The 21,359-nt window shown below is 38.9% G+C and overlaps 1 protein-coding gene across 42 annotated transcripts in view; it reads right to left on the bottom strand.

Moving 5' to 3' along the window:
• Positions 1–21,359, bottom strand: part of Ptprd (protein tyrosine phosphatase receptor type D) — a 2,293,154-nt gene that overhangs the window by 1,631,103 nt on the left and 640,692 nt on the right. For all 42 annotated transcript variants that reach the window (XM_052717072.1, XM_052717069.1, XM_052717068.1 and 39 more), the window contains one exon: positions 4,941–5,043. The gene's annotated coding sequence lies outside the window, so the exon portion shown is untranslated. The remainder of the gene's footprint in view (positions 1–4,940; positions 5,044–21,359) is intronic.

Below are 21,359 nucleotides of genomic sequence, written 5' to 3'. Positions count from 1 at the left end.
TTGCAAATAGATCCATATCTATCACCGTGCACAAAACTTAAGTCCATGTGGATCAAGGACCTTAACATAAATCAAGCTACTCTGAACCTGCTAGAAGAGAAAGTAGGAAGTAGTCTCGAACGCATTGGCATAGGAGACCACTTCCTAAATAGAACACCAGTAGCACAGACTCTGAGAGAAACAATCAATCAATGGGACCTCTTGAAACTGAGAAACTTTTGTAGAGCAAAGGATATATGGTCAACAAGGCAAAGCGACAGCCTACAGAATGGGAAAAAATCTTCACCAACCCCACATCTGACAGAGGACTGATATCCAGAATATATAAGGAACTCAAGAAATTAGACATCAAAATGCCCAACAGTCCTATTAAGAAATGGGCTATAGAACTAAACAGAATTCTCAACAGAGGAAACTCAGATGGTCGAAAGACATTTAAGGAATTGCTCAACATCCCTAATCATCAGGGAAATGCAAATCAAAACAGCTCTGAGATACCACCTTACACCTGTCAGAATGGCTAAGATCAAAAACACTGAAGACACCTTATGCTGGAGAGGATGTGGAGCTAGGGGAACTCTCCTCCACTGCTGGTGGGAATGCAAGCTTGTACAACCACTTTGGAAATCAATATGGTGCTTTCTTAGAAAATTGGGAATCCATCTCCCCCAAGATCCAGCTATACCACTCTTGGGCATATACCCAAGGAATGCTCAACCACACCATAAGAGCACTTGTTCAGCTATGTTCATATCAGCATTGTTTGTAATAGCCAGAACATGGAAACAATCTAGATGCCCTTCAACTGAAGAATGGATAAACAAAATGTGGTACATATACACAATGGAATACTACTCAGCAGAGAAAAACAATGACATCATGAGGTTTGCAGACAAATGGATGGATCTAGAAAAAATCATCCTGAGTGAGGTAACCCAGACTCAGAAAGACAAACATGGTATGTACTCACTCATAGCAGGATACTAGATGTGGAACAAGGATGATTTGTCTGCTACTCACATCACCAGTGAGGCTACCTGGAAAACAAGACCCCAAGAAAGACACAGGGATCGCCCAATGACAGAGAAATGGAATGAGATCTACATGAACAGCCTGGACATGAGTCGAGGTAGTGAAAGGCGAGGGTCGAGGGAAAGAGAGCTTGGGGGAGCGGGAGATCCCAGCTGGATCAACAACAGAGAGGGAGAACAAGGAATAGGAGACCATGGTAAATGAAGACCACATGAGAATAGGAAGAAGCAAAGTGCTAGAGAGGCCCACAGAAATCCACAAAGATACCCACACAACAGACTGCTGGCAATGGTCGAGAGACAGCCCGAACTGACATACTCTCGTGATGGGATGGCCAAACACCCTAATTGTCGTGCTAGAAACCTCATCCAACTACTGAGGGATCTGGATGCAGAGATCCGTGACTAGGCCCTGGGTGGATCTCTGGGAGTCCAATTAGCGAGAATGAGGAGGGTTTATATGAGCGAGAATTGTTGAGACCAAGGTTGGATAAAGCACAGGGACAAATAGCCAAACGAATGGAAACACATGGACTATGAACCAATGGCTGAGGGGTCCCCACTGGATCAGGCCCTCTGAATGGGTGAGACAGTTGATCGGCTTGATCTGTTTGGGAGGCATCCAGGCAGTGGGGCCAGGTCCTGTGCTCATTGCATGAGTTGGCTGTTTGAAACCTGGGGCCTATGCAGGATTGCTTGACTCGGCCTGGGAGGAGGGGACTGGACCTACCTGGACTGAGTCTACCAGGTTGATCTCAGTCTGTGGGGAAGGCTTTGCCCTGGAGGAGATGGGAATGGGGGGCGGCTGGGGGGAAGGTGAGGGGGACGGGAGCGGGGAGAACAAGGGAATCCGTGGCTGATATGTAGAACTGAATTGTATTGCAAAAAAAAAAAAAAAAAAAAAAAAAAAAAAAAAAAAAAAAAAGAGAGAGAACAATGCAATAACCAGCCTTAAATTCATTGGATTTCCCATATAATCAGCTCTTACAACTTAAGCTGAAGCATAGCTGTAATCTTAAAGTATGCACTCTTCCATGCTCCTGTTCCAAGGTTAATGCAGTGTGTTCTGATAATTTGCTGAAAACAGCAAATAAGGGTGAAACCCTTATTTAAGAAACCTTAAAAAAATGAACTTCCAATACAATTGTTGAATGCAACATACAGGTATTGCTTGATAAACAATGATGTTAGAATCCAGTGATATGTGGATCAGTTGGAGTCATTAATTTAACCCCTTGTAATCTCTGTTAAAGATTTCCATTAAGTAACTTTGCCATGTGATGCTTTCTTGGCTGTTCAATAAATACAGAGTAAAGCCTTTTGTTAGGGACAGACACACTCAAAAGGTACACCAGGCAGACAGACAGACAGAAAGTCACACACACACACACACACACACACACACACACACACACACACACACACACAGATTGACTCATAAGACAGCCTTCAGGCAGGCACAGGTTCAAACTTGTACAACACACAGACTTGGAGATGGAAGACACAGGAAAAGTGAAGTAGAGAATTCAAATTTGGGCTGCACCTACACAACATTGGTGACCCTAAGTTTATTATTAATGTCTTTGAACTGACAGCATTTTGATACTTTGTGTGGGAAATCTTTAAGGTGTTTAAACCATGCAGTGAAAAATATTATTTAACACATGAAGTGAAATACTTTATATAAGCTTAAAACATACATTAATATTCAAATTTACACAACAGGTACCACTTATTCTATAAGTTCCCACAAAACAGCAAGTGCACAATATATGTGGGTATAATGTAGATATCACCATTCAATATTTGTAGAATTTACATAATAACTAGATAGCAACTCTTGTTATCACAAAATAGGTTGTTTTTCATATTACAAAATAACATGGACTGTATATTGATTTCATATACAAATATGTCATGTTGCTGCAATTCTTGGAAATCTTTTTAGTGTCTCTGGAAATTAAATTCACTCTTTTCATTATGAATAAGCTTCACATTTGTATTTTCTAAATAAAGAAGCCCTTTGATTTTAGAAAAATATAGATTAGAAAACAAAGTTAATCAATATATTAATTATGTATACAATCACATTATAATTATTAAATATGATTACATATCACTCTACTACACATCATATAGTATAATCATAATATATATACATGTATATATATACACAATTATATCATATATATGGCATTAAATCAATTTACCATGATGACCTCTTTGCAACTCTTTTCTTTTCATACATGGAAAATATTAAAATTCTTATTTTTCTCCTTTATAAAGTACTTTCTTCTTCTCATTGTGGAAGCATTCTTTGAAGGCATGTGTTTTTAATAGTTATATATATTTCTACTACAGAAAAATACCTTCTATAAGTTCTATGTGATCATACTTGAGATTTTCATAATTTTCAATGCCATTAAAACATATAAAGAAACACCCTATCATTTAAATCTTCTTTGATATTCCTAATTATTGCTGGTAGAATTGCTGTGTCAGATGAGAGCGGCATTAAGATACACAGCCTTGATGCAGGGGGAAAGGGCTTGGACCTCCTCAACTGAGTGTACCAGGCTTTGCTGACTCCCCATGGGAGGCCTTCCTTTTCAGAGGAGGGAATGGAGGGTGGGTTGTGGGGGAAGAGTATGTGAGGAGGGAGTAAGAGGAGGGATGAGAGGGAGATCTGTGGTTAGAATGCAAAATGAATAAAAAAATTCTTAATAAAGAAAACAAACAAATAACAAAAGATACTTGATTAACAGACCAAATGCTTACTGTATACTTTTTATTTTTCCATAACCCTGTTCCTAGTATATTTCATTGTCTTTTTTCTTTTCTTTACCCTTAAAAATGTTTAAATCTGAGAATCAATGGGAATTACACACAAAACACAAGAATTTTGAAGACTGCTACATAGGTTTTACAAAGTATATAATGTTTTTAATGAAGTTGTTAATATCAGTCTTCCCTTTCCTACCTCAATAGTCTGTGATCCTAGCTCATGAAAGGCTCATGCTGACACTTTTCTACAATCATATATATTTTAGCTAAGCTAACCATGTATTTAAGCTAATTATATCTAGCTAATGATTAAATGTTTCAGAGTTCAGAACTTTTGTAATTTTAAAATCAGAAAGGAGTCTTTTGAGTCATTCAGCAATTTGCCTGTTTGAATTGTCTATTCTGTGAGTGATAAAATTTGTTGTCTCTGTGGTAATTCAGCCTTATAGCATCTGTTGTTAAGAAGACTGGTGTGCAGATAGGGAACACTGCTAGAAACTGCCACCCCTACTCCTCACCTCTGTGGGTATGTGATCATAACCTTTCCTTGTTGCTCAGACATTTTGACTCTTGCTTTAAAATTAAATCTATGTATTCTACAAATCCTGTCATTTCAAGTTATAAGGGAGAAGCATGCATTAATTTTAGATACATTATGAGATTATAAAAAGATAATTCTTTGTTTTTTGAGAGAGTTTTTAACTATTATTCTTCCTTCATACATTACACCCCAACCTCAGATTCCTCTTCCTCCATTCCTCTAAGCCACCTCCCCTCTTCCTCAGAAAAACTCCTCCTCTGTTTCCCTTAACAAAAAAAGAAAGAAAAAAAAAACAAGAAAAGAAAGAACAGGCCTCCCAGGAATATCCACTAAACATGGCCTAACAAGATACAATAAGACTGGGCACAAAAGCTCATATCGTGGCAACCCAGGAGGAGGATAAGGGTCTCAAGTGCAGGCAAAAGAATCAGAGATGCCCTGAACTCCCGATGAGAAACAAAATATTTATATTTTAAAGTTTAAAATGTGCTTGTGAAACTTCAGTATGAATTCTGTAGAATAAAGATAGAGAGAAGCAACACTGAATCATAGAGACATGGTCATATTCAACACACTCAACTCACCTGGAGCCAAAGCCCATGATGTCCCTCAGCATTAGGGCCAGCATACTGACAGGCGCATCACTGGGGTTTCACAGGCCAGGAACTGCTTGCTTTTTATTTTAAGCTGGAACAAAATATAATGTTAGTCACCTTTTTATTTCCTTTCAAACTTAATAAAATACTCATTATGTTATTTTTCCTGTCATATGAGATGTTCATTTATCAGAATATTCAACACAAAGGGAACAGTGTAAACTCTTGACCTCTATAATTTACACCTCAATGGTTAATACTGTGCCTGTGTCAAGGGACCATATATATTTTATCTTCTATAAAATGACTCTTGTAAAAATTATTACTTCAGTGCAATCATTCATATCCATTTGGTTTAAGTAATTGATATGCTAATTCAAGAAGCCATTTTATATGCATTGTCTTTAAAGACCATAAATCCAAATATATTTTAAACCTCAAAAGAAGCAAGTTTTAAAAATATCATTTACACTTTTGCTATGGAAAGGAATATTAATGATATATACGATATTGTAATGTAATTCCTACAGACTTGTGTCTCTCCTACCCCATGTACCTCATCATGAGAGATACTGAGAAGACTACTATCTCATCAAACGTGCCAGGATGTGGCTGTTGTGAAACTTGTGATGAGCACATGAGGAGATTATAGGAAATGTAAAACCTGTAGGTTGGGTTACCTGTGTGAATGAAATATGTCAGGCAGGATATTCTACTCACACTACTAAACCACCTGACCTTCACTGCATTGAGGCACACACATCTCAGGTGCCATCACAGTGAGGAACACAGAACACACATCAGAGAAAGCAGTAACACATCTGATTTTCCAGAGTGGTTTTTTGTTTGTTTGTTTTTAAATATTTGCCCTCTTCTTGCATTTGTCTCTGATTCTCAGGGGCTTCTAGCTGATATTACTGTTGTTCACTGTCTTCCTACATGCTAAAATACACTCCTGAATGATTTGTTTACAACATTCCCTTACCACATGATGACTGATTTGACACAAATTGGTTGTCTGTGTTACTACCTGATTCTGATACTGCTTTCTGGAATAGAATAATAGAATTCCACATATCTCTACATGTATTCCCTACTTCAAACACTGCCCTCGGGTGGTCATCTAGGGATTGTTTATTTCATTTCCCCTGGTACTGATCATGAAATAATTACTTTTTGGATTTTGTGAAGTGTGGTATCTTTAGAAAGAACTACTTGATTTGTGAAACTCCACTTCAAAATAGACTATTGTTATACTCTTCTGTCTCTCTTTTATAGTGCACGGATATATTTGTGGTTCTTTTTCTCTCTGTCTCTCTCTTTTGAATCATTCTTTCACCTTCTCTCATCCCTTAAGTTATTCCTGTTCCTGTGTTCCTGCCATGGCAGAATTCTATCAATTTCCACCTAGACAATAACAATAACGTTGGCACATTGATTCAGTGTTACATAAAAGCAAAAGGCACTTTCAAATTAAGATAATTTACTGAGAGTCTATTAAAGATCCTGCTTACACAAATATGGCTGTATGAGGGACATTGCCCCTGTGGACGGCCCCTGCCCAGGCTGCATGGGGGGGTAGGGAAGGAGTAACTGCTATTCTAGAATCATGCATAATGTCTATAGGGACATTCTGAAGTGGAGCAGTGGCCTTCGACATAGGGTCACAGGTAGCACAAGATGACAAGGCAGATGGGAGTCCTATCATAAAACACAATCTTAACCCTTCCAACAAGTTTCTTGTGAGGCAACACACTGAGGTCCAAGTGCCAGAGAGGTCAGGAAGTTGCTGATGAGGTCCATGTGTACTAGCATCTGGGTTAGGAAAGGACATCAAAGGGACAGAAAATGAAATGAAAGAGAGCCAGCAACATTTCTATGCATGCTGAAGTGAAGAAGAAAGGAATCAAAAGCAGATCTAGGTTTCCTTTCCGATGTAAAAGTGTGACCTAACAAACTGACGAAATTTTGTAGTTCTGAACGATCACTTGTGTAACGGAAATGATAATGCATGCTTCCGAACTTCCCCCGGTGAGATCTGCAGACACCTCCAAGCACACACTATTAACTGTTTCGCTACATTAGTACTAGTAGCAGAGTGGCTCCCTCAAGTAAGCAGACACAGAAAGCTTTAGAATGCTGAACTCTATAATGTCTTCAATAAACCATGCATTTGCTAACCTTCATTTCCATGAGTTTTCCCTCTGCTAAGGATGATTCATGTCCTGTCATCTCTGGTACACTTTCCTAGAAAGCTCTCACTGTATAGCAATGAAGTCATAATGGATCAGGTGTTCGTCTCATTCTTTCAACAATACACCAGACAACACCAGGTTAAGGAAGGAAGGTTTGTCTGAGCTCAGTAGACCCAGAGTCACATCAGAACTCACAGTCTGTTCAGTCCAACTCCAGAAGTCCCTATAGTCATTAACAGTCCCAAAACTGTTGAAAAGTGCAAAATCCAAGGCTCATTTAAGTCTCAAGAAATCCCTCAACTGTATAATCAAAATGTTACATAATTCCAACACACAGTGGTCCAGAGTAAACATTCCCTTTCCAGTACTGAGGGATGGGGAGATCAGGGGGAAAAGTGGATCAAAGCAATATCCGTACCCTGCAAAGCAAATATGAAATTCTTCAACTCTATGTCACACATCAGAAGTTCATGATAGAATCATTTGGGCTCTGAGGGGATAAGGTAGCCTGGCCTCTCTGGTTGAACTGTCTGTAGCACATTTGGCTTACATCCTGGGCCAACCTCACTGTATAACCTCAATATCGTGGGGTCTCCATTACAATGTAGGATCTTTATCACAGCTTTATTCAACAGCCTCTGAGTACATCTTTGCCTGGACGCAATGCTGCTGCTCACTGCCTGGCTTCAGCTCCCTGAACTGAGGTGCATCAACTTCTATGTGATGAGTTTAGAAGACTCCTTTTAGCAGTTGATTTTGAGGAGCAGGGAAACTGTTCAATGGCAATTTTAGTGTAGGCTCTCTCCTTTCCCAATAATTTGTATTGCCATAAGATGGAATGTTGGGTGGGTGGAGTCTAGAAAACCACAAGGATTCTCTTTAACAGGCACTAAACTACCTAACAATTACAGATGTTTAAATGCCTGCATTCTCCTTATCCTAAACTGTATATTTTCTCACTGATCCTTGCAAAACCACATTTTTCTTATCTTTCTGCGCTCATTTTGCACTGACAGCTGTAGATATGGATGAGAGCAGCAAGCAGCAACCACAGCACACCTTGAATACTGTGATGCTTTGGAAGTTTTCCATCAATAAAATCAATTCATTTGGTTTAAATTCAGCCCCACTCAAACTTTTAAGACATGGGCAGGGTACACTAAATCCTTTGCATAGCTATCACACAAATTTTTTTCAGTCCAGGACCTGATGAAGTCTCTGCTTTCCTCTGAAAGCTTTTAACCCAAGTCTCCACTGGTACACTTCTCTAAGCATCTTCGTATTTTAATATCCCACCCTGATGGTCCAATAAGCTCTGCTAATAGCACTCTAAGATGGTTGTAGCTCAAAGTTTCAAAGTCTTTGATGACGTCTTATGGTGCCTATGGCAGTCTCCTCTGAGACTGAAATATTGTATGCCACAAGGGGGCACTCTAAGCCAGAAGGTGAACACTCAAAATAGCTTTGGGAAGTCCCTGAACCTAGTAGACAAGGCCCTTCCTTCCTAGAGCAAACAGTAAAGGCTTTTGAGAACCACTACCAGGCAAGCCAACCTGCAAAGAAGATTCGGAGACCGTCCTCAGAGCTTCTGGGAAGAGGTTCAGACCAATTGAGTCACTTAGAAAGGACACTCTCTATCTCACGGAGCTGCCTGCCAGCCATGCATCCTGCCTCCGGTTCCCCAGCTTTTCTGAGCTGTCATATAGGTGCTGTGGTGGGCTTTGGGGATACTCCTGTCAGTAACTCCTCACCCGAATTCCTGTAAGAAACCCCAATAAAACCCATTGGCTCATCACGCTGGACTTGGGTGCTATCTGACTTGGGCCTCTCGTGAGCTCCCTCTCTCGGGTGAGCCGTCTTGTGGAATTCTTTCTACAGGAAATGTCTTGTCACAGAGCATGGCTTCCTCAAATTGGTTCCAAAGACCTAAGAACCACATGTTGAGACTTAGAAGAGCAACAGACTCACGCGTGGTACCAATTTTCTACATTATTGTTTGTCTCATTGCTGGGGGAAATATGCAGCAAAAGCAGTTTAAGGAAGCAAGTGTTTTGGCTCACCCTTCATGATGGGGAATGTTAAGGGCAGGAGCAGGAGGCAGCCTGTGGAGAATGTTGCATGTTCCTGCACAGCTAGCTTGTTCCTGTTTCCAGCCAGGGTCTTCCCACCTTAATCAACCTAATCCAGGTAATCCTTCATAGGCATGGCCAGAAGCTTCTCTCCTAGTAATTCTAGAGCCTCACAAGATGTCAGTCAACCAGCATTAACCATTACCCATGGGGAGGCTATCCTTGGCTCTTGAAGAAAGCTGAATACTCTTTACTTTTTCTTCGAGGGAACAAGGAACACTACATAGCAGTTATGATCCTTGAGGAGGCGGCTACCATAGCTAACAGGTGTGTGCTCCAAGGAGGCTGATCACTGTCAGCTTTTCTGTAGATCCCTATTGCTCTACTTCCCAAGTGCTGGGATTACAGGCATGTGCCACCACCCTTGGTTTATATGGTGCTGGGGGACAAATCAAGGGCTCCATGCACATGATACAAGTACTCTTCCAATAAAACTGCATTCCAGCACCAACACACGCTTCTATCCACCTAACGCATTTGTTTGAATTATTTAAAATAATTAAAAGCAGAATTCATAACACTTTTCAATAGCTAAACAAAAGCTTTCCTCCTGTACTAGTTAAAAATACTAATTCTGTTAGGTGGCTAGATAATAAGTTTCTATGATCTACAAATTTAAGGGACACAGAATGGCATAGAGGAGCAAACGTCACTCCCTCCCCAGACTCCAGCTTTGCGTTTTTCTCTTTTTCAACCAAACCAGGACACACCATCTGTGCTCACTTGTAACTTTTCTTGTAGGAATACAAAGACACACACACACACACACACACACACACACACACACACACACACACGCACACACACACACACACACACACGCACACACACACACACGCACGCACACACTCACGCATGCACACACGCACATGCACACGCACATACACGCACATACACACACACACACACACACACACACACACACACACACACATTCCTACCTCTGCTTCTTCTTAAACAATTTTCATGCTTTACTCAAGGAACTTCTTATTTTGCAAAATGCCATTTGAAACATTTATCAGTAGATAAAAAGCATCTTCGTTATCTGACCTCCCTTTGGTTCTCATGTACCAAGAACCCTTTTCTTCCCATTCAATTGATTTTGAATTTTAAGAAATTATAACTTTGAGTGAATGCCATTTTGTATGGAGTATATATGTGGAAAAAATTCCTGTATGTATGTGTGTGTGTGGGGGGGTCAAAGGGCAAAACAAATACATTTTCAATTACTAATATGGCTAGAGTCAGACTTCTTCCATTGAGAACTAAATCAATTTACATTTCTTCCAGCAATTTATCATACTACTAAATAAGAAACTTGCTATATTATATGGATGTAATTTATTAGATGAAAATTATTTCTCAGAGGCATTTTAATTAACATTTAAATATATGACAGAGGTTGAGGATTGTGTTTTAATGGATATTAGTGTATACTTTTTGTGAAATATCTGTATCTTCGCCACTGTTATTCTAATTTTAACCCAAAGGATGTTTTCCTTTTTTTTCCCCCTACATGAAGCAAAGCCATTAACTACATCAGCAAAAATATTTCTTGGTGTTTGAGTTTTGAAAGCCTTTGTTACAAACGTATGATGGAAAGCGCCACATCGTACAGAGGTCCCACAGTGCCCTCTAGTGGCGTTATGCTGTATTGCATATTTCCTGTATTTGTATTCAGGGCAAACATCAGATGACAGAGCTAGATGGAGAGTCTTCCCTGGCTTTTAAGCCTACTCACTCAGTGTCCCTCGGTCCTGGATGATAAGGAAATGCATCCAAAGTAAAGCATTAGGGAAAACATTACCACCACTGTACCATTAAAGGGCTGAATTACTGTCTGCAAATGTTGGGTGTCCCGTTAGAATTTATTTTCTTCTTAGTTACTTTAAACAAATAGATTTGAGATATTTAATCAGCAGGCTGTGGGGCTTTAATTATAGTAGAGAATTAAAATGTTAAATGAGGAATATAAATTACTTACAAATAATATAGCACTAACTGGAAAGGAGAGAAATAAATCAGCAGAAGACTACAAGGAGGGCCTGGAGAGTGGTTGTGCTTTTGATTTTGGAATTAGGTAATTCCTTAGGCCACATGAACAGCAGTTTCTAAAGGTATGTATAGACAATTTTCATTCTTTTCTTCTTTTGGGTGTGTGTCCAGAATGTATGACTATATGCTATTTTTGTGCATATGTTGTTTATATAGGTGCATGTGGTATTTTGTTGTGTAACAGTTTTCTCTGGGACTGAAACATTCCATCTTGCAGTGAAGTTCCTTAAGCAGGAAGGAGAACAACCCAAAACAGCTTCAGGAAGTCCCTGCAACTGCAAGATTCACTAGGTCCCTCCCTGTCAGAGTAAACAATAGAAGCTGAGAGATTCTGTCACATCAAAGGAAGCTGAATTGCAAGAAAGACTCCCAAAATATTAAAGCTGCCATGAAGACTCACAGATCAGATCAGCTGCCTTGAAAATCAGAAAACAGCTGAGCTGCCTCAAGACATTTACAGGAACAATGTACATGGAAAGGACATTCTCCTACCTGTTGAACTGCCTGCAGGCTGTGCAGTGTACTTCAGACTCCTAGCTTCATGAGCTGTCACCCATTTTCCTGTAAGTAACCCCAGTGAAACTTATGGACTTTGGTGGTAGCTGTACTTTGGTCTGTCATGGATTTCCTGTCTGGGGTGCATAGACACGTACATTGCATCTCTAGAGGAAAAGTCTTGTCAAAAAAACATGTAAGTGCACATGTGAACAGACTCAGGTATGTGACAGTAGAGGACCAAAATTAACATCTGGTGCCTTTCTCAATCATTCTCCACTGTGGTGATTTATTGTGTCCCCCAATATATTGTGCATCCTAATAAACTTATCTGGGATCAGAGAACAGAACAGCCACTAGATATAGAGGCCAGAAAATGGTGGCACACACACCTTCAGTCCTAGCATTCTGAAGGCAGAGATCCCTCTGGATCTCTGTGAGTTCAAAGCCACACTGGAAACAGCAGGCATGGTGACACATGCCTTTAATCCCAGGAAGTGATAGCAGAAAGGTATATAAGATGTAAGGACCAGGAACTAGGCCTGGTTAAGCTTTTAGGCTTTTGAGCAGCAGTTCAGCTGAGATTCATTCGGGATGAGGACACAGAGGCTTCCAGTCTGAGGAAACAGGATCAGCTGAGAAGTTGGCCAGGTGAGGTTAGCTGTGGCCTGTTCTGTCTCTCTGATCTTCCAGCATTCACCCCAATACCTGGCTTCAGGTTTGTTTTTATTAATAAGACCCTTTAAGATTCTTGTTACACTCTAGTTTACTATTTTTAGAAAGGGTCTCTTACAAAACATGGAGCTCATGCGACCATGTAAATTTCCTGGCCAGTTATCAAATCCCTGCCTCCCTAGTTCTGAAGTTACTGATTTTTGAATGGATTCTAGATTCCCGTGGAAAGTTCTATGTCAACTGATCCATTCCCAGCCACTAGACTGTGAAACAGTATGGGACTCCCCTGTTGAAGGAATAGCACTAGAGATGAACTGACATGTCAGTAAAAATCACGTGGCTTCTTTGAGAAACTGGAGACATTGATTTTGATTCCAAATGACACTGAAAGTGAATGGGGTGTTTGAACAGAAAACTGACTGGAGATTCTGGGTGGATGTTGAGAGGCAACTTGAAGATGGCAAAAATGAAAAGACAAGAAATAATGAAAAAACTCGACTGCAAGTACGTAGAGGAGACCTGCGGACAGGACTTGGAAGAGAGCAGAAGCATGTGGAATGTAAGTGTCTAGACCATGCTTTGGAAAAATTTGCTGTGAAGTCTCAGGAATGCGAAGTAAAGTATGGTTCTGTCACTGAGCAAATGGAAGCACAGAGTGAAGAAACATTTATGGAAGAAGGGGATTAAGCCAGGGTAATCGAGGGGTGGGGATTAAGAGCCCTTGTGAACTTGCCAATTTCAAGATGCTTGTTTGAGTTCATGTGTAGACATCAGAGAAGTGCATGCAGAAATGAAAATGTCAGATGAAAAATACACACGGAACCACAACTTTGGAAGTCAATAGGGAAGAAAATGCTATCAATAAGGTATGCCAGTTTTGGATTTAAGGACAGAAAGATAAAATAAACAGGGAAGAAAACAGTAGATCTGCTTTTTCTGTGTAGGTAATTGACATAGCAGGGTCCCAAAAGCCACTGAGAACAGTGGCCTAAGACAAGAGTCCCCTGCTGTCAACAGCTGCAGAAGTTAACACACAAGGGTCAGCATGGCCTGCTGTATGCACGATGGAGAAAACACGCTGACCTGACCTGCTTTGATGAGATAGTGTTTGGGGGTGGGGGTGCTGAACTATAGCATCAACAAGATCTAAGGTCAGAAATTCTAGAACAGACCATACTGTTCCCATAAGAAGCAGGATATCATTGATTAGGAACTATGTCTATGTCGAAGAGTGTCTCTCAAAAAATTTCCAAAGATGGAAATCCTACAAACTATGTCCACTAACTGTAATGAAAGAAAATAAAAATTAACTAAAAAAGAGAAGCATGTATACACACACACACACACACACACACACACACACACACACACACACACACAGAGAGAGAGACAGACAGAGAGAGAGAGAGAGAGAGAGAGAGAGAGAGAGAGAGAGAGAGAGAGAGAGAGAGGAATACTCTTTAGTATGAATGGAAGGTAAGAAAACACAACTGAAAATATATTCAAGCAATATGATGGTAGATAAATGTACACTTCACAAAGCATTGTAACTTGTAAAACATCTCAACCCCTTACCCAGACACTGGCATGCTCCACTTCTCATGTTGGGCACCACATGCAGAAGTACACTTGCTCCTTACTGATGAGATGATGTAACTATATGCCAGTATTTCTCACTACTCTGTGAGCTGCTCAAATGCAGGTATTTATACATCATGGTAAATAGTTGGCAAATTAGCATGCACTTGATACTCCACATGTGCCTATTGATTAAAAAAGATAAGATGGATTTTTGGACAACTAATCATATTCAAATCTGAGAAATGGTTATCCAAATGCAGATGCAAGGTTAAAAGTCCCTAACTTAATGAGTGGCATGTGGAATGTCAGTCTTTAAATTGTGCTGAATTAATTACAAAATAAATCCCCTCCTCAAAGATACTACCAATTTAAACTTAAAAAGTGTAATCAACAAAGGTTTTTCAGTTTTCCAAAAGGGTGAGCTTCTAAAGCTAGTATTAATATTTCGGCTTATCCTTACTGAGACACCCCAGAGGTGAAAGAAGGATGCGCTGCTTACAAGGCTATTGCATCCTCAACTCTCTATCAGCTGGCTTCTGGGATTCCAGCTTGATCAGTAGAAAGACTAAAGAGATACACAAACACAGAAATCCAGCCTAAGCAATACTAGTCATCGAAATTCTAAAGTCACAAATGTTTTTCTTCAACCTGTTCCTGGAATATCATCAAGAGATATTTTGCAACAAAATTAAAGCCTACTCAAAGGAGTTCCACTGCCATTTCAAATGTGCTTTAACTGAAGCAGAGCAAGATGTGAGGCAGAACTAGGAATATGTGCTGACTCATTATCATTTTTATAATACAAATGACAGAATGAATAATGATTATATATTAATATCCCTGCTTTGGAAACCATGCATAGAGTTCTATTTGCTTGTGAAGACTAGAGCCTGCCTGAAAAAAAAAAGCTATTTAGTTCAAAAGCCTAAAAGCACCACAAAAGAAATAATCATTTTATAAAACATTACTTGAATGATTTGAAGAGTCCATACTTTCTCCTTTTCAGATATTCTTAAAGACAGAAAGCCTTATTCAATACGGTGGGGATATATGGGTGACTTTTGGAACCCAAATAATTTCCCAGTAAATTTAACGTATGTTCTAGAGATGACAGTTGTCACTAAATACTAAGGTATGGAGGCCTGAAAAGCCAAGTTAGATTTTAGTCTACTTTGTGGTTTAAAAGTGAAAGCCCTGGAAATTAGCTTTTTGGGGGTGACTACTTAATCTTCCAAGGCATCTCTATTTCTATTTCTACTTTTGTCCCCTGTAGTACAAGCAACAAAATAAATAATTTGGCTCTTCTCATTAAGATATTCAGGTAATATATGTAACTGTTATTTTGTGACATGAGGCCTTGGGAGCAATTCTGTCTATATGCATATAGAAAGACAACAGCATAGTGATCATACATGTCCTTGTTAAAGACACTCTGCTATCAAAACTCATTTGTTTTTCTTTCTTCATTTTGAGAATTTGTTTGGAAGAGAATAAGTAGAAAACAAATCCCAGGAAGCCTCAACCCTATAGAGAGAACTACATACAACTAAGGAATGTTATGAGCAGGAAGAAATGGTCTTGTAGCTAGAGTTTTCCTGCCTGGCCCACAGTCAGGGCAAATCTCTCTCACCTGCCAGTCCCACAGCCGTCAGACCCGACCAAGTAAACACAGAGACTTATATTGCTTACAAACTGTATGGCCGTGGCAGGCTTCTTGCTAACTGTTCTTACAGCTTAAATTAATCCATTTCTATAAATCTATACCTTGCCACATGGCTCGTGGCTTACCAGCATCTTCACATGCTGTTCCTCATCGTGGCGGCTGGCAGTGTCTCTCTGACTCAGCCTTCCACTTCCCAGCTTTATTCTCCTTGTCCCGCCTACACTTCCTGCCTAGCCAATGGCCAATCAGTGTTTTATTTATTAACTAATTAGCAACACATTTGCCATACAGAACATTCCACAGTATGGTCTTCTCCACGGAAGAGCACAACAATTCCAAATGGTCAGCCCTGAAAACATGCCAATAACATTATACAGACTGAGAAGATTTGTAGTTAGGCATCTATCTATCTATCTGTATGTATGTATGTATTTATATATGTATGTAACAAAAGTTAATAAAGAAAGAGGTCATGAATTTGAAAGAGAGCAAGGAAGCATGGCATATGGGAAGATTTGGAGAGAAGAAAGGGAAGAGTAAAATGGTATAATTATGTTATAAAAAATTTAAAGAAATAATTTTTTAAAAAAGCAAGAAAGAAATAAATGAGAGATGAGGAGAAAAGAGATAAACTTTGCAGCATGTAGAATAGCAAAACTGCTTGCAGGTAATTCTCAAATGAGTTATTGCCTGTTCATTTTTTGTACAGAGGTTCATTGTCTGAGAACCTGCCCAAAGTTTTTATCTTCATGAAGATGACACTATACTTCTCAAAGCAGCTGCTTTCCTCCTTACTTATGCACAGCACAGACATTCTACATGACTATCCTGACTCAATGTAAACTCTTTAAATGATCTCCCTCATTTGGTTAAGATATTCCAGTGGGATGTACATTCTGTTTTGCTCACACCCTTTGGTGAAATATATCCTCCTCTCCCTCTCAATACCACATCTTGAAAACAGGAACCTGGTTATGATATCGAGTACAATTAAAAAAATGGATTAACCAGTATTTTCCCACCATCAGAGGATACTTGTTGAGTAAGATGTGGCACTTACAAATTTAGCACCACTTTGGAAATGAAATTAACACATTCTATGGAGTTGTCTTAACAAAGGACTGTTACTGGGAAACCACCAGCAGGAGCTTTTGCAGAAGTGGGGATCAGACTCTGGGTTTAGGACAATCAGCTGCTTAGAAAGCACAGTTGTAAGAATAGAGCAGGTGTTTCAAACTGTAGTTCAAACTCAGAGAAGAGATGGAGTCAATGCTATTCTGGTGTTAAATTTTCTCCTCATGGTTTACACCAAACTTTACCTTGTGATGTGTTCCATTGAAGAGTGTTTATGAATGCTTTGATCTTTCTATTTCAGGCAAAGTGCTACTTCTGAGCATTTTCCTAAGATTTTGACAATTGAGATTGAAGTCCAGTAGACATGTTGCAAGGTTGTTTAGCAAAGAATGGATGAAAAGTAGAGGTTATTGAAAGTAGGAAATTAGAATTGGATTAGATATATATGCAAGGAGATATTGTAGAATATTATTTTAAGGTGTGTTACTTTTTTTGTTTTTTTTTTTTTTTTTGAGACAGGTTTTCTCTGTGCAGCTTTGCACTTTTCCTGGATCTCGCTCTGCAGACCAGGCTGGCCTCGAACTCACAAAGATCCACCTGCCTCTGCCTCCGAAGTGCTGGAATTAAAGGCGTGCACCACCACCGCCCGGCCAAGGTGTGTTACTTTTGTTTATGTTGCATTTCTTTAACTCTGTGAAGATGTGTTACTGTGCCTGTCTAAAATATCTGATATTCTAATGAAGAACGGAATGGGCAATAACAAGGCAGAGAGAATATATAGAAGGAGAAATCTGGGAGAGATCAAGGAATGAGAGAGGAAGGAGGAGGAGTCCAGGGGCCAGCCACCCTGTCACACAGCCAGCCATGGAGTAAAAGTAAAATTTACAGAAGTAAGAGAAAGGGAAAAGCCCAGAGGCAAAAGGTAGATGAGATAATTTAAAGTTAAGAAAAGCTGACTAGAAACAAGCCAAGTCTGGGCAACCATAATTAATAATAAGCCTCCATGTGTGATTTATTTGGGGGCTTGGTGGTGGACTCCCCAAAAGAGCAATAAACAAACAAAAACATGGAGAAGTCACCACTTGAGAGCTATGTCCCTAAAAGAGCCGCGATGACCCAACTTTCTATAGGGTGAGGAGGTATATTGATAAAGAAGATATGGCAACACGTGAGAGCTCAATGGGGACATACCACTTACCAGGGTCAATGCTCTTAAGGATGTCAAGAGCCTATGTATTACTTCTAATCACCAAAACAGGGTAGAAGCATGACACAGTGGTTAGTGACATGGTCCTGGCTGCTGTAATGACAAGAGTCACAGACACTTTTGAGAAACACTGGGAAACTGTGATGTTTCTACTGGAGGTTCGTATACAGCTTATGGGCATATATGTTACTCAATAATAAAATTGGGAAATAATAGATGGTAAACATAGAGCTGACTTCACTTATTACAATACAATTTATTTCTCATTTCCAGATTCCATAGTCCAATGAGTAGGTGGTAGGTAGGTTCCTACTGAAAAAGAATTCTACAATAATAAAAATGCGTGGGTATATCTGTATATTTGTGAAAGTATCTGTATGTGCTTGTTTCTTCTTCCAGAGATAATCCTACCATCATTTTGTCAATATAGTTGTCCAACTGGGAAAGAGCAGTGTTTAGAATAAAGACTTCCATGAATAGGCTCTAACACTGAAAATGACTAGTTGAAATGACATCAAGGGCTACCAGCATGAGAGCTTATGGGTGGCAGGGGATCTATAAAAAGTGCTCTAACTTTACAGCATGAGGATTTTATGAGGTAGAAATGACTTCTGTTTGTTGTTTTCCTGAAAACTTCACATGGGTATTCTGTAAATGCTTACATAGGATGACATAATTGATGGAAATAAAAACCCTCATGCTGGCTTTCACACCTGTGAGGTAAAGTACATTATGAGAAGAGATCGTGGAAGGTCCTTATGCAGGTTCCCATTTTATCAGCTTGCGTGGAAAAGATATGCAATAAGAAATTTTATTCCTTATAGAAATTAATGTCACCATCAAGATATAAACAATGGAAATCGTGGTGTGCCTTATGTCTGTCATTCTATTTACCTATTCGGTTCTTGTAAAATTAAAATGGAACAAGGGTCATGATTGTGGTAGTTACAAATATAAAATGATTAGCAAATTTAGAAAATCTATTTTTCATGAATACTAAATGCACATAGAATCCATGAATACTATTAATTATCTAGTTGTTTTTTGCAAAGAATGTTATAATGTGTGTAAGAATGTTCTTATACATAAGAAATAATAGACCCTTACAAGACAAACAGTTGTTGTTTCTCCAATAGTAATGTATGTGTATTTTTAAGAAATGTTATTTGCATGAAGAAATGTGAATTAATCAAGTAACAGATAAATATAATCTTGTCAACAATTTGACACAAATAGAATTTTCTTTCCAAAGACTATTTCAATTAATTAAAAATAAGAATTCAAAGGAATTAGATGAAATGATATATTAATTTAGAATGAGATAACTGTAAAAAAATTTATTTTAATATTAAAATTGTATTACATTTCTTTGGTATGTGTTATAATATTTCCCTGTTTATTTGTGGTTCTGTTAATCTTGGGTTCTTTTTTTTTTTTTTTTTTGGCTAGTTGGCCAATGGTATGCAGATCTTGTATATCTTATCAAAAAAGTCAGCTCTTTGTATTTTTGTTTGTTTGTATTTCATTAATTTCTACTGTTTGCTAGATTTCGGTTTGGTTTGTTCTTTTTCTGCATTTTTGAGTGATATCACTAAACCATTTTTTCATTTAATTGTGCTCTTTCTGACATACCTTTTTAAAAGTAGGAGCTTAGAGTTACAAATATTCTTCTTAGGATTGCTTTTAATGTGTCCCAGAGGTCATGTTGTGCTGTGTTCCTTACACACACACACACACACACACACACACACACACACACACACACACACCGTTTGGATGAAGTTATACTGCTTGAGATGAAAATGTCTCCCCCAAGAGCCATAGACTATTTAACAAAATCCCCAGTACCAGGCAGGAATAAGAAACCTCCCTTTGAGTTGTTGGTCTATTGTAGGCTATTGCTGTTTTCCTTGGTTGCCTTGGTTGAAGCCAGAGTTTGAAGGGTAGGTCCATATTGCTGAAGATACCACACTCTTAGGACATAGGGCTGGGAAGATATAAGCTGGATCTGACCCAGAAGCATCTTCCCTGAAAATTAGCTTTCATCAAACTAGAAGGTAATATGCAATCTGCTAAGAGAGAAACATACTCAATAGTCATCATTGCTGTGACTCAAACCACAACAATGACAAGCATGGAAAGACATATCCAACCATAATAGACGCATATATCTTGGGAATAACCAACAGCTGGCTGATTGGACTAAAGGTCCGTTCAATAGGAAGGAAATCATGCTTAGTACTGTCAACCAAACCAACTGCCAATGGCTGGTAAGGCCATGGAACCTAGTGGAGAACCTACTACTGCTACTTTCAAAAACCAGTATAATCTCTAACTATATTACTAATATGTAACCTTATACCCACAGATAAACATAGCTCTCAGCCATCAGCAAAGAGGCTTCTTTCTGCATCAAATGGAAACAGTTACAGAAAGTCACTATCAGTCAAAATGCTGAGAACAATTGACCATGGGGTGCCCAGCATCAGGTTCAAGGAACCTAGAAGTGGGGGCAGAAAAGTTCTAAATGCAAGAATTCTAGGATGTCTGCTGAAAGATTGTTTCCTCTAGACATGACAGGGGAGCTATTCCCCTGAAATCTCAACAATATAGTAGCTTAAGCAAGATCAAAACATAACAGTACCAGTGGACATGCCAATGTAATGGGAGGAATCTCACAAGAACCTACCCCTAGATGAATAGCTAGAGATAATTAATGACTACTGAGAAAGAAAGAATCAGTCTTCCCTAAGGATGAACTCCCTAACTGGTTATATAATGGTAAGTGGAGAGCCCTAAAAACATATTACCAGCAACAATAATTGGACTCAGCAAGTTATGTATTTATTAATATATAATACATATGCAAAATAACAAGTAAATAAAAAGAATCCATTAATTTGAAAGTGAGTCAGGAGGCACGGGAGACATCAGCAAGATGTGATAGAGGGTAAAAATGATGTAAATATGTTGTACATATGTAAATATATATAATTATTGTTATTAAAAAGAGAACTATTGTTTATTTTGTTGGTCTTTGACATTCTGACTGGCATAAGATAAAATCTCAAAGTTGTTTTGATTTACATTTCCCTAATTGCTAGGGTTGATAAACATTTTTTAAGATATTTCTTAGCCATACTTTTTTCCTTCTGTTGAGAACTCTCTATCTAGGGCCCTGGCCTATTTTTGAACAGTAATTTAGCTTTTGATTCTTTGTTTTTTGAGTTTTTAGGAATATTCTAGTAACTATCTCTACACATATACACATATGCATATACATACACAAACATACATATACACATAAGCAGGCAGTAAAGTGATGAACGAGGC

The sequence above is a fragment of the Peromyscus californicus genome, unplaced genomic scaffold (assembly GCF_007827085.1).
Source record: "Peromyscus californicus insignis strain IS unplaced genomic scaffold, ASM782708v3 Scaffold_5__1_contigs__length_169319896, whole genome shotgun sequence".
NCBI classification, from domain to species: domain Eukaryota; kingdom Metazoa; phylum Chordata; class Mammalia; order Rodentia; family Cricetidae; genus Peromyscus; species Peromyscus californicus.
Note: the sequence above shows the minus strand (reverse complement) of the source record. Positions and strands in the feature narration are given on the sequence as shown.